Source organism: Schistocerca gregaria, chromosome 2 (genome assembly GCF_023897955.1).
Source record: "Schistocerca gregaria isolate iqSchGreg1 chromosome 2, iqSchGreg1.2, whole genome shotgun sequence".
Taxonomy (NCBI): domain Eukaryota; kingdom Metazoa; phylum Arthropoda; class Insecta; order Orthoptera; family Acrididae; genus Schistocerca; species Schistocerca gregaria.
Window position 1 is genome coordinate 729420184 of NC_064921.1, and position 16126 is coordinate 729436309.

The 16126-nt window shown below is 42.5% G+C and overlaps 1 protein-coding gene across 1 annotated transcript in view; it reads left to right on the forward strand.

The window, feature by feature from the left end:
* Positions 1-16126, forward strand: part of LOC126334865 (vacuolar protein sorting-associated protein 11 homolog) — a 167169-nt gene that overhangs the window by 33223 nt on the left and 117820 nt on the right. The window lies entirely within an intron of this gene.

The window sequence follows — 16126 nt, forward strand, 5'->3', positions numbered from 1 at the left end:
TTCAAGTAGCACTATGTCTCATCTGGTGTTAATTCTGAAATGTTATATTTTTTGGTTATTACCTGTATGTATTGTTTCAGCTCTTGAACATAAGGTAAGCAATAATACAATTAAAACTATTAACTAATGTCAGGACTGAGTATCGTCGCGAAATGGTGTATACAGCAGGACAGTGATCTGCTATTCAAAATCTAAAATTTGAGCTCCAGTTTCTTTGTTGGCCTATAGAGGCACGCATTTTACAAAGTGGTCACAGGTACTAGCACAGTTCAATTGATAACAATGAGCCTTGATCATGCTGTGAAAGACAATCGCATCAAACAGATGAAATGATAAGTCTTCTAGGCCTGTCATCCACTTTCCTGCCTGGTGGTAATAGCACATCCCTCCTTCCTTCATATACACTTCCATCATTGGAATGATTGACAGTACATTACAAGAACCTTTTCCAAGTCCATTGTCAATATACTTAATAATTTGTGTTGGGACCATGGTAGATCATCCTGACTCCACAATTGCTCCAATATCACCCTTTCTGGGCAACTCACTGTAATTCGCCATTTTATACCACTGTCTCACATGGTATACCACTCCGAGCAGCTGACTAATCTCAAGACATGTAGCGTCACTGGCACATGTCTGCTGCACATGACCAAGCCCCCACATGGCCATGACGGACAGATCCCACTGAAATGGGATTGGTCAGAGGTATTCAGCATAAGTGAGTGTCAGTCATTGTTTGTGTCTGTGTGTATTTTGCACTTAATTGGTAGTCATGTATGTAGTGAAGCTTGTAAGCCTTGTGATTGAGAACAGGTCGATGGGGAATACACAAGGGACATCACTACCTCAACTTGCAAAGGAAACTGTAGTTGAAAGTTGCAGAGGACATGAATGTAGGAGCTAAGTGGAAATGCTAATTATAACTAGCAAAAAATCCTAATACTCTGTGATCAGATTTATTGGATATGTGATGTGCAGTGTACATCGTATAAGACTGTTTAAAAAATTCTAGAAACTGTATTTGAAAACAAATTTGAGAACAACCTAAATATACGCCAAAATCCCATGTAGACTAGGGCTGCTAGATCACCTTAGTGCAACGTGGTGGCAGAAACAGTACAGATCTTGGAAAAAGCACACATTTTAATATTATTTTATTGAATTGTCTGCTCATTTTGTATGTCAGTGACAGATTGCAAGCAGTCCATTAGGTAAAACTGTTTAAAAAATTCTAGAAACAGTATTTAAAATAAGAATTGAGAAGAACATCTTCAACCATACATTCACCTTATAAAACTAGTATGCTCTAAAGTACTAAAATTGCTTTCATTCATGCATTTCCCATGGCATTACATTGGGTGGAATGCATTTCACCACACCACAGTCCTCACTGACGCGTATCTTCAACCGTATTTATTGGCATGTGAGTGCAGCTGCTGATTCATCAATCTCTTTCTCAATTATGAATTATGGTGTTGTGTAACCAGTATATACTTTCGTGCATAATGTCACCTTTATCAGCTCATCAATTTCAACGCTTTTTTGCAGCAGTTACCTTTTACTGATAATTATTCCAGTCACGTTCTATCACTTGTTGAGTCTTGGAAAGACACCTGTAGGAAGTAGTTTGTGTTTGTCCAAGTTTTGACACTGGGAGTGGTCTTATCAGGTAAGTCTTCAATTCAGTTGCCTCACAACTGACTGGCCTCCAGCTGTGTTGCTTGGGAGTCGGCTGCAGTGAAAGAGCTTCATCAGTTGACCATAGTCTTATGTCCAAAAGGACAACCTGTTAGATGAATATAGCCCCAGTGGACAACAAGGCTAAGAATACTTTGGACATTTCACAGCCCAGAAATTCTGGGTCGACAAAGAAAATCTTGCCAAATTCACTGACCTTGTAGAATCAGTGCTGTTAGATTAGAATATGCCAGTGAAAGGCGAGAGGATATTCATCGTTGGTGAGACATGCTCTCAGTAACCATTTTCCTGATCGAGTTGGTACTAAAGTGCAAAGGCATAATGCTTTTGTGACACATAAGGAAAGGAATCAAGCTTAAAAGTGACTTCTGTAGTGGATTTCTAACAGTACCTGCCGTTCACGCGGCAGACTCAGGCTATATAAACAGAGAAGCATTTTTTATGTGGGTAAACTATTTTTTTGAAATTCAAGCCAGTGGGACCTGGAGTTAATAGCCACACTAATGCAATATTGATCATTGTTCTTGATTGTCATATTGAACATGAGTTGCGACTCTATGCCTTTCAACTCCAGTCTTATGACGAGGCAGTTTTCAAGCCAATGAACACATTCTATAAGCAGTGCGCCATCAGTGGGTGTTCAACCATCCACCCTAGCTGTCAGTGAAAATGCACTTTTGGTCTCTCTTGAAAGAAGGCGGGAGATATTATGGTACAGTTCTAAATGCTATAGGAGTTTCCAGAGGGACAGGAATCTTCCCTTGAGATTGACTCATAATTTTTTGAGCGAAGTTGATTTCTGGAATAGCAAAAGTGACTAGCTTCATCAGCCAGCTGTAGAAGGTGAAAATAAAGAGGAGTCACATGCAGTAAGAAGCGTACTGTTGTCTAAGAACATGACCTGAAGCAGGGCAGAAATATTTGCAATTTGTAAAACAATACAAAACTTTGAGATTGAGAAAGGATTGTCTTTTTCTCCTAAGTCTTCTGAAGTGAAAAAAAACCTTGATTGAACAAATCTGGATCCAGATGTGTGCGGATTTTGTGGCAGGTCCTCCATTGAACACAATAGCAGTCGATTTTGGGTCTGGATTGTATGCAAAAAATGTGATACATGGTACAATGAATACTATGGGCAGGAAAAGAAAAAAACTTAGTTTTTGGTAAATGTGCTTAGTATTCACTTCATCCCAAGCTGGAAACTCTTGATACTTACTTTACCCAGCATATTGGGATAATGTGGGTGATGCAGTACTACAGTTGGAGTAACCAAAGATGGTGGCCAAATTTAGGATTGTTTTGCGCACCTATGTCAAACATTCTCAGACATCCAATGAGCATTCAGTAGTGTTCTGAGTGCTGTGCTGGGAATGTGCTTGTGTTAAACATGATAGAGTGTTATTTACTCAATTTTTATTCCATTTAGCTGAAGATGCTGGTAAGCAACAAATTCTATGCAGGCAAGTGAGATACATAAACCACAGAGCACATGTATGTGCATACCACAACTCTCACCTGGAACCGACAACAATGCAATTCCTGTCCGTTTCTCGACCTGCATGAACTGCCATCCTTTGTGGAGCCAATTATAGTTGAAGACAACTTTAATGTATGGAGTATAGACTGGGATGTCTACAGATCTGCTGTGGGGAGTGTTTACAAACAAACAGTCATGCAAAATACTTTTGAATGCATTTTCTGAAGACTGGCTTGAGCAGCTAGCTTGGTAGACCACCCACAATGGAAATATTTTGGACCTTGTAGCTACAAATAGGCCAGTCCTTATCAACAATGTCAGTACCTAAACGGGGATTTGCAATCATGATGTCATAATTGGTCAAGATGGCTAGGAGAGTGTTTCTACTAGGTAGAACAGATAAGCAGTTGTTAGCATCTCACATAATGAACTGACTTCACTTAGTTAAAGTACGATGGGTGTAGAGGAATTATGGGCAAAGTTTAAGCAGATTGTAAATTGTGGTCTGGAGAGTTATGTGCCTAGTAAGTGGATAAAGGATGGATAAAACCCACCCTGGTTTAATAACAAAATTTCGAAGATGCTGAGGAAGCAGAGGCTGTTGCACTTTTGATTCAAAAGAAACACAAATGGTGGTAAGCGAAGGTTAGTAAGATTCATGCATCTGTGAAAATATCTATGCCTGAAGCACACAACTACTGCCACTGTCACACCTTCGCAAAAGACCTGGCAGAGAACCCAAGAATTCTACTCCTGTGTAAAATCAATAAGTGGGTCTAAGGCTACCATTCAGTCCCTTGTTGAACAGTCTGGTGTGGCAGCTGAAGACAGCAAAACGAAAACCAAAGTTTTAAATTCCACTTTCAAGAAATCATTCACACAAGAGAATTGTGCAAACATATTGTCACTTGACCATCAGACTGACTCCCATATGTACGGCATTGTTATAAGCATCCCTGGCATAGAGAAACAACTGAAAGATTTGAAAGCAAATAAATCTCCAGGTCTGGATGGAATCCCAGTTAGGTTTTACAAAGAGTACTCTACGGCATTGGCCCCTTACCTAGCCTGTGTTTATCATGAGTGTCTCACCCAGCACAAAGTCCTAAGTGACTGGAAAAAATTGCAGATGATTCCAGTATATATGAAGGGTAAAAACAAAAACAAAAAATGGACCTGCAAAATTATGGACCAATATCCCTAACTTCAGTTTAATGCAGAATCCTTGAACAAATTCTCAGTTCAAATATATTATACTTTCTTGAGACTGAATAGCTTATGTCTGAGAATCATCATGGTTTTAGAAAGCATAACTTATGCAAAACTCAGCTTGTCCTTTTCTCACATGATATACTGTGAACTATGGAAGAAGGGCAGCAGGCAGATTACATTTTTCTAGATATGACATGGTGGTCCATTGCAGGCTGTTAACAAAGGTTCAAGCATATGAAATAAATTCACAGGTATGTGAGTGGCTCCAAGATTTCTTAAGTAATAGAACCCAGTATGTTTTCCTTGATGGCGAGTTTATCAGAGACAAGGGTATCGTCAGGATTGCCCCAGAGAAATGTGATAGGACTGTTGTTATTATTTATATACATAAATGATTTGGCAGACAGAGTGGGGAGCAATCTGCGGTTTTTTGCTGCTGATGCTGTGGTGTATGGTAAGGTGACAAAGTTGTGTGTGTGTAAGAAGATATAAGAAGACTTAGACAAAATTTCTAGTTGGTGTGATGGATTGCAAAATTTCCAGTTGCTGTGATGGATTGCAATCAATCACAGCAGCTAGCTGTAAACGTGAAAAAATATGAGCTAATGCAGATTAGTAGGAAGAACAAACCTGTAATGTTCGGATACAGTATTACTAGTGTCCTGCTTGATGCAGTTAAATTATTTAAATATCTGGGCGTAATGTTGCTAAGCGATACGAAATGGAATGAGGATGTTAGAATTGTGACAGGGAATGCGAATGGTGGACTTCGGTTTGTTGGGAGAATTTTAGGAAAGAACAGTTCATCTGTAAAGGAGACCTCATTTATGACATTAGTGTGACCTCTTCTTGAGTGGTGCTCAAGTGTTTGGGATCCATACCAGATTCCCACCCCCAAGACACAAGCACCTTCATCAGCTTCTGCCAAGACTAAGACCCATAAGTCAGATGCATGGGCCTTCAAGAAGGCACCGTCCTGTGAAGACGTCCTACATATCCCGAACTCCCAGCCATCGACCAGTACTTCAACTAAACAACCTTCCAAGAAGGCTCATAGGAAGCAAAGTTCTCCTCCTCCGCCACAGCGCGTTTCTTCTCCTTCGCCACCCAGCGGTTGCCGCCCCAGGCCGTCATCCGTTTTGCCTGGCCCCCACACTGGTAGCCAAATATCTGGCTGTTCACTGGTGGAGGAAGCTCCCCCTCTCGGCCATCTTAACATGGTGGCCGATGAACCTATTGAAAAAATGGACAATGACTCACCGCCTATTGATGGCAGCAGCAGTGCTCGATAGAAGCCAGGTCCTCAGTGGCCTTCGAGGTGACCCCTTCTTGATTCTCCTTTTTCTTTTTCTTCTCATGATGGCACTTCTTCATTGGAATATTCCCGGCATTTGCTCCTACCAAGAGGACTTAAAGTTGCTGCTACACTTGCACTGTCCACTCGTAGTAGCTCTCCAGGAAACAAAGCTATGCCCATGTGGTCGAATTGACTTGGCACACTATGCCTCTGTCCGTTTTGACCAACCCCCTGTGGCAGGTATTCCGGCTCATGGAGGGGTTATGTTGATGGTCTGGGATGGTATCTACTATGATCCCACATTGCACACCGATCTGCAGGCAGTTGCCGTCTGAATTACTCTCCCCACTTTCACATTTTCCATTTGTACCATTTACACTCCATCGTCGTCTGCCGTTACTAGGGCAGACATGATACAAATTATTGCTCAGCTACCTTCACCATTTTTGTTGACTGGAGACTTCAATGTCCACCATCGCCCGAGAGGCTCCCTGTTAGCAGACCTTTTCAACCAACTCAATCTTGTCTGCCTCAATACTGGCACCCCTACTTTTCTTTCGGACACAACTCACACCTATTCCCATTTAGACCTCTCTATATGTACTACCTAACTTGCACACCGGTTTGAGTGATACGCTCTTTCTGATACATATTCGAGCATCCACTTCCCTTGTGTTATCCATCTCCTGCATCATACCCCATCTCCATGCTCAACTAGTTGGAACATCTGCAAAGCAGACTAGGGGCTCTTCTCTTCCAGGGCGACATTTGAGGATCAAAACTTCGCAAGTTGCAATAGTCAGGTCGCACACTTCATGGAAGTCATTCTCACTGCTGCTGAATATTCCATCCCTCACACTACTTCTTCTCCACGTCGCGTACCGGTCCCCTGGTGGACCGCAGCATGTGGAGACACTTTACGTGCTTGTCGACGTGCTTTATGCACCTTTAAACGCCACCCTACGATGGCGAATTGTATTACTTATAAACGATTATATGCGCAGTGTCGTCGTGTTATTAAAGAAAGCAAGAAAGCCAGCTGGGCTGCTTTCACAAGCTCCTTCAATAGTTTTACTTCCTCTTCTGTTGTCTGGGGTAGCCTGCGCCGGCTATCTGGCACTAAGGTCAACTCACCAGTTTCTGGCTTGATGGTCGCGAATGACATCCTTGTGGCCCCTGAGGATGTCTCCAATGCCTTCGGCCAATTTTTCGCAGAGGTTTCGAGCTCCGCTCATTACCACCCTGCCTTCCTGCCCCGAAAACAGGCAGAGGAAGCAAGGCCATCTAACTTCTGCTCCTCGAATCATGAAAGTTATAATGCCCCATTCACCATGCGGGAACTCGAAAGTGCACTTGCCCAGTCACGGTGATCCGCTCCGGGGCCTGATTCTATTCATATTCAGATGCTGAAGGACCTTTCTCCTGTGGGTAAAGGTTTTCTTCTTTGTACTTATAATCGCATCTGGATTGAGGGTCATGTTCTCACATGCTGGCGCGAATCTATTGTTGTCCCAATTCCTAAGCCGGGGAAGGTCAGGCACTTGCCTTCCAGTTATCGACCCATTTGCCTTACCAGCTGTGTCTGTGAGGTGATGGAACGAATGGTTAACTCTCATATGGTTTGGCTGCTCGAATCTTGACGCCTACTTATCAACGTACAATGTGGCTTGCGTAGGCCCCGCTCTGCTGTTGACCATCTGGTTATCTTGTCGACCTTCATTATGAATAACTTCTTGCGGAAGCTCCAGACAGTGGCTGTGTTCTTTGATTTGGAGAAGGCTTACGACACCTGTTGGAGGGTGGGCCTTCTCCACACCATGCATACATGGGGCCTTTGCACTGGCCTCCCTCTTTTTATTCGTGCATTTTTAATGGATCGACAGTTCAGGGTACTTGTGGGTTCTGTTCTGTCTGATGCCTTTCACCAGGAGAATGGGGTGCTCCAGGGCTCAGTTTTGAGCGTTGCTCTCTTCGCCATAGTGATCAATCCAATAACGGATTGCCTCCTACCAGAGGGATCAGGCTCCCGTTTCGTGAACGACTTTACCCTCTATTGCAGTGTGCAGCATACATGTCTCCTGGAGTGCTGTCTTCAGCATTGTCTTGACCGTCTTTACTCCTGGAGTGTCACCAATGGCTTCCGTTTTTCTGCCGAGAAGACTGTCTGTATTAACTTCTGGAGCTACAGAGTTTCTCCCACCATCCTTACATCTCAGTCCCGTTGCTCTCCTATTCGTGGAGACAACAAAATTTTTATGTCCTACATTTGACAGGAAACTTAGATGGTCTCCACATGTGTCATTTTTGGCTGCCCGTTGTACTTGTGCCCTAAATGTCCTCCGTGTTCTCAGCAGTACGTCGTGGGGAGCAGATCGAATCGTCCTACTTTGCCTATATCAGGTGATCGTCCGCTCAAAGCTGGATTATGGGAGCTTTGTATACTCCTCTGCACAGCTGTCCATCTTACGCCGCCTCAACTCCATACAACATCGGGGGTTACGTCTTGTGTTCGGAGCGTTCTATACTAGTCCCTTCGAGAGTCTTCATGCTGAAGCCGGTGAGTTGCCACTAACCTACAGGCACGATATACTGCTTTGTCAGTATGCCTGTCAGCTATTATCAATGCCCGACCACCCGTCTTATCGTTCCTTTTTTGATGACACTCTTGACCGTCAATACGGGTTGTATGTGTCTGCCCTTCTACATCCTGGAGTCTGCTTTTGTCGCCTCCTTCAGCACCTTGATTTTTCACTCCCTGCAACCTTTAGAGTGGGTGAGAGCCAAACTCCACCTGGCTCTAGGCTCAGGTTTGCGTTCTCTGTGACCTCAGCTCGCTCCCAAAGGAGGTTACCCCAGCTCCGGTTTATCACTCGCAGTTTGTTGAACTTCATTCGAAGTTCATTAATACGATCTTCATTTATACAGATGGCTCTAAGACCAATGATGGTGTCGGGTGTTCTTTTATTGTCGGGGCACACTGTTTCAAATACCGGTTCCACGGCCATTGTTCGGTCTTCACAGCTGAGCTATTTGCCCTCTATCAGACTGTTCTTTACATCCACTGCCACCGACATTCTGCTTATGTCATCTGGTCTGATTCCCTGAGCGCCATCCAGAGCCTCAGTGATCCGTATCCGGTTCACTCTTTCGTGCACCGTTTCCGACACTTTCTTCAGCAGCTGGTTCTCTGGTTATCTTTATGTGGGTGCCTGGCCATGTTGGTATCCCTGGGAACGAAGCTGCAGATGCCGCGGCCAAGGCTGTGGTCCTCCAGCCTCGGACAGCTTCTTGTTGTGTGCCTTCATCTGATTTTAGCAGGGCTATTTGTCAGCGCATTTTATCGCTGTGGCATGCCAATTGGTCTACACTTACTGAAAACAAGCTTCGGACCTTGAAACCTCTCCCCACAGCTTCGATGACCTCTTCACGACCTTTACAGCGGGAGGAGGTCGTTTTGGCCCAGTTACAGATTGGACACTGCCGGTTCAGCCACAGCCATCTGCTGACGGCTGCGCCGGTGCCGTTCTGCCCATGTGGGCAGTTGCTGACGGTACGCCACATTTTAACGCCCTGTCCAAATTTTAATACACTGCGCATTGATCTTAGCCTGTCATGTACTCTGGATGAAATTTTGGTGATGACCCAGGAGCAGCTGCTCGCGTTCTTTGTTTTATCCACCTGACGAACATGTCTAAGGACATTTGATTATGCCATTTTCTTTTAATCCCTTGCCTGTTCTGTGCATCTAATAGTGTTGTCCTTTTTAGTTGCTGTTTTAACATTGTGCCTCGCAGTGCATTCATAATTTAGTCTGGGCGCTAAGGACCACTGTAGTTCTGAACCCCTAAAAATAAAACATACCAGATTGAAGCACAACATTGAAGCAATTCAGAGGCAGGCTGTTAGATGTGTGACTGGTATGTTCAAACAAACATGTAAGTGTTACAGAGATGCTTCAGGAAATCAAATGTGTATCCCTTAAGGGAAGGACACATTCTTTTTGAGAAAGGCTATTGGGAAAATATAGAGAACCAGCATCCGAAGCCAACTGCCACAGATTATACTGGTGCCAACACACATTGCACGTAAGGACCATGAAGGTAAAATACAAAAAATTAGGGCTTATACAGAGGCATGTAGACACCTGTTTTTCCCTTACTCTGTGTGCAAGTGGAACAGGAAAGGAAATGACTAGTAGTGGTGCAGCGTACCCTCTGCCACACACCGAATCGTAGCTTGCAGAGTATCTGTGTAGATGCACTTGTAAATGTGAGTAAAATGCAAGTTTTTATTTTCTGTGTAAATATAATTAAGAGCTTCATTCTGTTTGTGTACAAAGGAGACATTGGTGTCTTTGAAACAATGCCATGTAATTGCATCGTGAAATCAAAAGTACACGAAAGACTCAATAATTTTAAACACTTACTTCTCCTATAACAGCTTCCTTATTGGATTTGAGCTTTGCTTTTGCTTTCTTCAGATGTACAGCAACTTTTACTGTGTGCTTATATAACTTTGTCAAAGAATTTGTTCTTTTGTCTATGTTTTATAACACTGATCTTCCAAGCTGCTGAAATTGTTGCTTAATTTCATTTAGTATATCATCCACCACCTTGTTCTTAAATAAATTCACACAATCAATCCTGATTTCCTTCCTGTTGAGTCTGTCACTTTCTAGCTTGGTATTTGTTTTTACTCTGCATCAAATGAGTCTCTGATGAGTTGCAATTCAGAAATTTTTTAAGGCTATATCCTATACAGTTCTTTTAATGTTTAATAAAATTCAAACAATTTAATTCTTTGTTCAGTTTTGTCCTTTCTGCATCTAGTTTTTGTTTATCGTCTTCTTGATTATTGTGTTAAGAACAAATTTACTGTTCATCTCTGCAAATTTTATTAATTTATTGCCTCTGTTATCATATCTAGAGTTTTTCTACTTAAGAATCATTCTTTAGTTTTCTTCTACTTTTACATTAAAAACCCTAGTTATCATCTTGTAGTGGAGTTTTCTGTCATTTATCAAAATCGGTGTATCTTAATAGGGATTGTCTACCACCTCTTTGGGATGTGAGCATGTTAATAGATAGGTCTCAATGTTTCCTGTGTGTTGTATACGTGTTAACTATGCCATGGCTGTGTTTGTTGACACATCTGCCATAATGACTAACTGCCACTGATATAACCTGCCAGTCCTCTGTTGTAGGCAAGGTTATATATTGATGAATGGGAGTGTTTATTAATGACTGCACCAGTGTATTGTCAGAGACAACTAAACATACAAACTATCTAGTTACTGTAACTGTATTTATTAAAACCTTCAAATGGAATGTATAACTCTGATGTAATGGAATATAAATAGCTGTTCCTCCAAAAGTTAACTTCCAATAACTAAGTCTGCCACCTGATGTATATACAAGTCTGAGAGTTCCTCTTAAAAGTCTGTATTTACCAACTTATCTTCCAAGATGACTGCCCATTGACTTCTGTAGACAGTGTCTGATTTACTTATTAGCTTGAACTCCTACAGTTGACTGATTGTGTCCACTGGAGCTGGTTATTTTGTTACACAGATGACTACACTTAAAGTGCTTGATTGGCTGCTGCCGGTCAGATTGATGACCTGCTTGCTCATTGGCTCTCCTTGTAATGTGATGTCTTCCGGTTGCTGATTGGCATCTGTGGAAGGCATGAAAAAGTAGTTCCAACGATCATAGTGTCCTCTTGAGGCGGCCTTGCCTGCAGTGTTCCCAAATGGCTGCACCTGCTGGTTCTGCAACTGGTAACACTGGGCTCTGCAGAGGGATGGGTGCTGAAGAGAGTAACACTATGGAATGTCTTTTTCTTTATGTTTTAAAGAAGTCTAGCTATTGGCTATAACACAGACTACACCAGAGTACCATCACTGTCCTGTTTCTCTGTAATTAAATGTAAACAACTCTGATCCAAAACATTATGTCAGGATCAAAACATTATGTCACTGTTCAGCACGAGATGGAACACTGCCTCATGTGAGAATGTAAATAAGCAGAGCAGAGATGAGTGGGAAATCACTCTAGCAATGATGTGGGCTGCAAATGGAGAAATACACTGGTATAAGCAACTCTGGCAAATTGTTATGACCCAGCACCTGAAAATAAGTGACTCAGAATGGCAGAAATGGCATGCTACTATTGTGAGCATCTATAGCAAATGGCTGAAGGATGGTGAAACAGAGAATAGACATCAAGGTGCTGGGCATACATTCCTCATGGATGTTGCAGGCTTGCCCACTCTGTAAAACAGGATAGTTAGTGATCTGAAGCATACCTGACTACAGGTGCAGGAACATGTGTTTTCGACCACACTGTTCAGTGTACATTGTTCAACTTGCAGCTTTGAAACAGACAACCCCTATATGTTTCTGTGGGGACCCAGTGACACTGTCAGCAATGACTGCAGTGGGCCTAGGGTAATTGAGATTGAACTGTGTATCAACTGAAATGTATTTCCTGGCCAGATGAACCACATTTCTGTTTAAAGAAGTTTGATGATTGTGTCCAGTTATGTCCTCATCCATCTGAAGGACTGCTCAAAACAAGCACAACGCCATGGTCACAGGCCTATGTGGGTATTATTATGCTATGGAGCACATTCACCTGGGCTTCCATGGGACCTGTAATAGTAATCTATGGCACACTGGCTGCTGTCAACTACATGAATATTATTTTAGGCCACCAGCATCACTTCACGCTTCACATCTTCCCTAATGGTGATGGCAACTTCTAGCAGGATAATAAGTATCCATGTCATAAGGCCAGAATCATGCTACAGTGATTTGAAGAACATAGTAGTGAATGCACTTTGATATCTGGAACAACAAATTTGCCTATCTGAATTCGAAGCAGTGTGTCTATGCCACTATCAGGCACTAACTTCATTCTGACAAACCACTGGCCCATAATTTATGGAAATTGCATGACCAGTGACATCTGGTGCTAATCCCTCCAGAAACCTACCAAGGATTTATACCACATAAAATTGTTGCTGTATTGTGTACTAAAGGTGGACCAATATGCAATTAAACAGCTTGTCATAATTTGCTCATCAATGCATGCCAATTAGGTTTGGCCTTTAGACTGTAGTCACACTTCTCATAAAGCTACTATGTTCTATTATATGTATACTTAACTACTCTTCCAACTGAAATATCCTATCTTTGGATCCTAAAGTTATGCAATTTATTGTTCTCAAAGAAATGGTTTTAGAAGCAGTTATGTTTCTAGAATACATGTTTCATCTGTTTCATCAAATTTTGGATAGAAAAGGTGTAACTGGATGATCCGCATAGCCTGAATCCATTGCTTGAATTACCTCAGTCCATTATTCCCAATCTTATTTCACTCAGGTCAGAGTAGTGATGTCCCTGGTGTGTGCCCATCTCAGTAAGGCTTCTTACAATCCCATCTGCAGTACAGACTTGCCAGAGACCTAAGAGTTTGACAGTGCTTATGAACCGTGTTGAACTTTTGCAGACCTATACTGACAACAGTTTCAGCCATGGCCTTAGTGCCGCCAAATCTGAGTGTGTGTATATAAAGAAACTTCCACATGGGAAAAATATATTAAAAACAAAGATTCCAAGACTTACCAAGCGGGAAAGCGCCGGCAGACAGGCACATGAACAAAACACACAAACACACACACAGAATTACTAGCTTTCCCAACCGATGGTTGCTTCTTCAGGAAGGAGAGGGAAAGACGAAAGGATGTGGGTTTTAAGGGAGAGGGTAAGGAGTCATTCCAATCCTGGGAGCGGAAAGACTTCCCTTAGGGGAAAAAAAGGACAGGTGTACACTCGCGCGCACACACACACACACACACACACACACACACACACACACACACACACACACACACACACACACACATATCCATCCGCACATACACAGACACAAGCAGACATATTTAAAGGCAAATTGCCTTTAAATATGTCTGCTTGTGTCCGTGTATGTGCAGATGGATATGTTTGTGTGTGCGAGTGTACACCTGTCCTTTTTTTCCCCTAAGGGAAGTCTTTCCGCTCCCGGGATTGGAATGACTCCTTACCCTCTCCCTTAAAACCCACATCCTTTCGTCTTTCCCTCTCCTTCCTGAAGAAGCAACCATCGGTTGCGAAAGCTAGTAATTCTGTGTGTGTGTTTGTGTGTTTTGTTCATGTGCCTGTCTGCCGGCGCTTTCCCGCACACACACACACACACACACACACACACACACACACATATCCATCCGCACATACACAGACACAAGCAGACATATTTAAAGGCAAATTGCCTTTAAATATGTCTGCTTGTGTCCGTGTATGTGCAGATGGATATGTTTGTGTGTGCGAGTGTACACCTGTCCTTTTTTTCCCCTAAGGGAAGTCTTTCCGCTCCCGGGATTGGAATGACTCCTTACCCTCTCCCTTAAAACCCACATCCTTTCGTCTTTCCCTCTCCTTCCTGAAGAAGCAACCATCGGTTGCGAAAGCTAGTAATTCTGTGTGTGTGTTTGTGTGTTTTGTTCATGTGCCTGTCTGCCGGCGCTTTCCCGCTTGGTAAGTCTTGGAATCTTTGTTTTTAATATATATATATATGATGAAGTTGTCATGCTGATTGTGCGCCAGTTGACTCTTCACGTTGTTATCATCATTTAGCACCTATTCATTCTTTTTCTGACCCATAATGCATGTGGTTGGTCTCAGACTTTCCCCACTCTCTGATGTGTGAGTTAGTAAGCAGCTGATCCATATTTGTTGCCTACACACTGAAGTGATGAAAGTCGTGGGATAGCGATGTGCACATATACAGATAACAGTAATACCCCATACACAACACATAAAAGGGCAGTGTGTTGGTGGAGATGTCATTTGTTCTCAGGTGATTCACGTGAAAAGGTTTCTGACGTGATTATTCTGCAAGATGGGAATTAACAGACTTTGAAAAATATGGAGTGGTAGCTGGAGCTAAAAGTGCAGGACATTTCATTTCAGAAATTGTTAGGTAATTCAATATTTAAAGATACACAGTGCCAAGAGTGTGCCTAGAATACGAAATTTCAGGTTTACTTCTCACCATGGACAGTGCAGTGGCTGATGGCCTTTAATTAATGACTGAGAGCAGCAGCGTTTGCATAGAGTTGTCAGTGCTAATAAACAAACAACACTGCAGAAAATAGTGACGGAAATCAATGTAGAATGTACAACAAATATATCCATTAGGACAGTGCGGCAAAATTTGATGTTAACAGGCTGCGGCAGCAGAAGGCTGATGTGAGTGCTTTTCTTAAGAGCACAATATCACCTGCAACACCTCTTCTGGGGTCATGACCATATTGGTGTGACCCTAGACAACTGGAAAACTGTGGCCTGGTCAGCTGAGTCCCACTTTCAGTTGGTAAGAACTGATGGCAGGGTTTCAATGTGGGGCAGACCCCACAAAGCCACGGTCCTAAGTTGTCAACAAGGAACTGTGCAAGCTGGTGGTAGCTCTATAATGGTTTGGGTTTTTATTTACATGGAATCGACTGTGTCCTCTGCTCCAACTTAACCGATCATTGATTGGAAATTGTTATGTTTGACGTCTTGGAGACCATTTGCAGCCATTCATAGAGTTCACATTCCCTAACATGTCATCGGGCCACAGTTGCTTGTGAGTGGTTTGGAGAACATTCTGGACAGTTTTATCAAATGATTTGGTCTCCACCCAGATTGCATGACATGAATTTCATCGAATATTTATGGGACATAATTGAGAGGTCAGCTCATGCAAAAATAAAGAAAAAGACGTTCCATAGTGTTATGCCCTTTGGCACCTATCAGACGACATCCCTCTGCACAGTCCAGTCTTATTGGTTTCAGAACCAGCAGCTACAGGCATCTGGGAAAGCTAATAGCCAAGGCTGCCTCAAGAGGACACTATGGTTGTTGGAACTGCTTTTCCATGCCTTCCGCAGATGCCAATCAGCAACCGGAAGACATTACATTACAAGGAGAGCCAATGAGCAAGCAGCTCATCAACCTGACTGCCAGCAGCCGATCATGCATTCTAAGTGTACTCATCTGTGTAACAAAATAACCAGTTCCAGTGGACACAATCAGTCAACTGTAGGAGTTCAAGCTAATAAGTGAATCAGACACTGTCTACAGAAGTCAAAGGGCAGTATTGCTGCCAGTACAGTGGACCTGAAGGAAGTCATGTCGGTAGAGATTAGATTAGAGATTAGATTAGATTAATACTTGTTCCATAGATCATGAATACGACACTTCGTAATGATGTGGAACGTGTCAGGTTAATGAAAGATGTCTGTACAAGATATTACATTACACAAAATATTGCATGACACTAATGCTTAAGTTAGTTTTTTTTTCCCTTCCTTAATTTATATCTAAAAATTCAGCCAATGAGTAGAAGGAGTTGTCA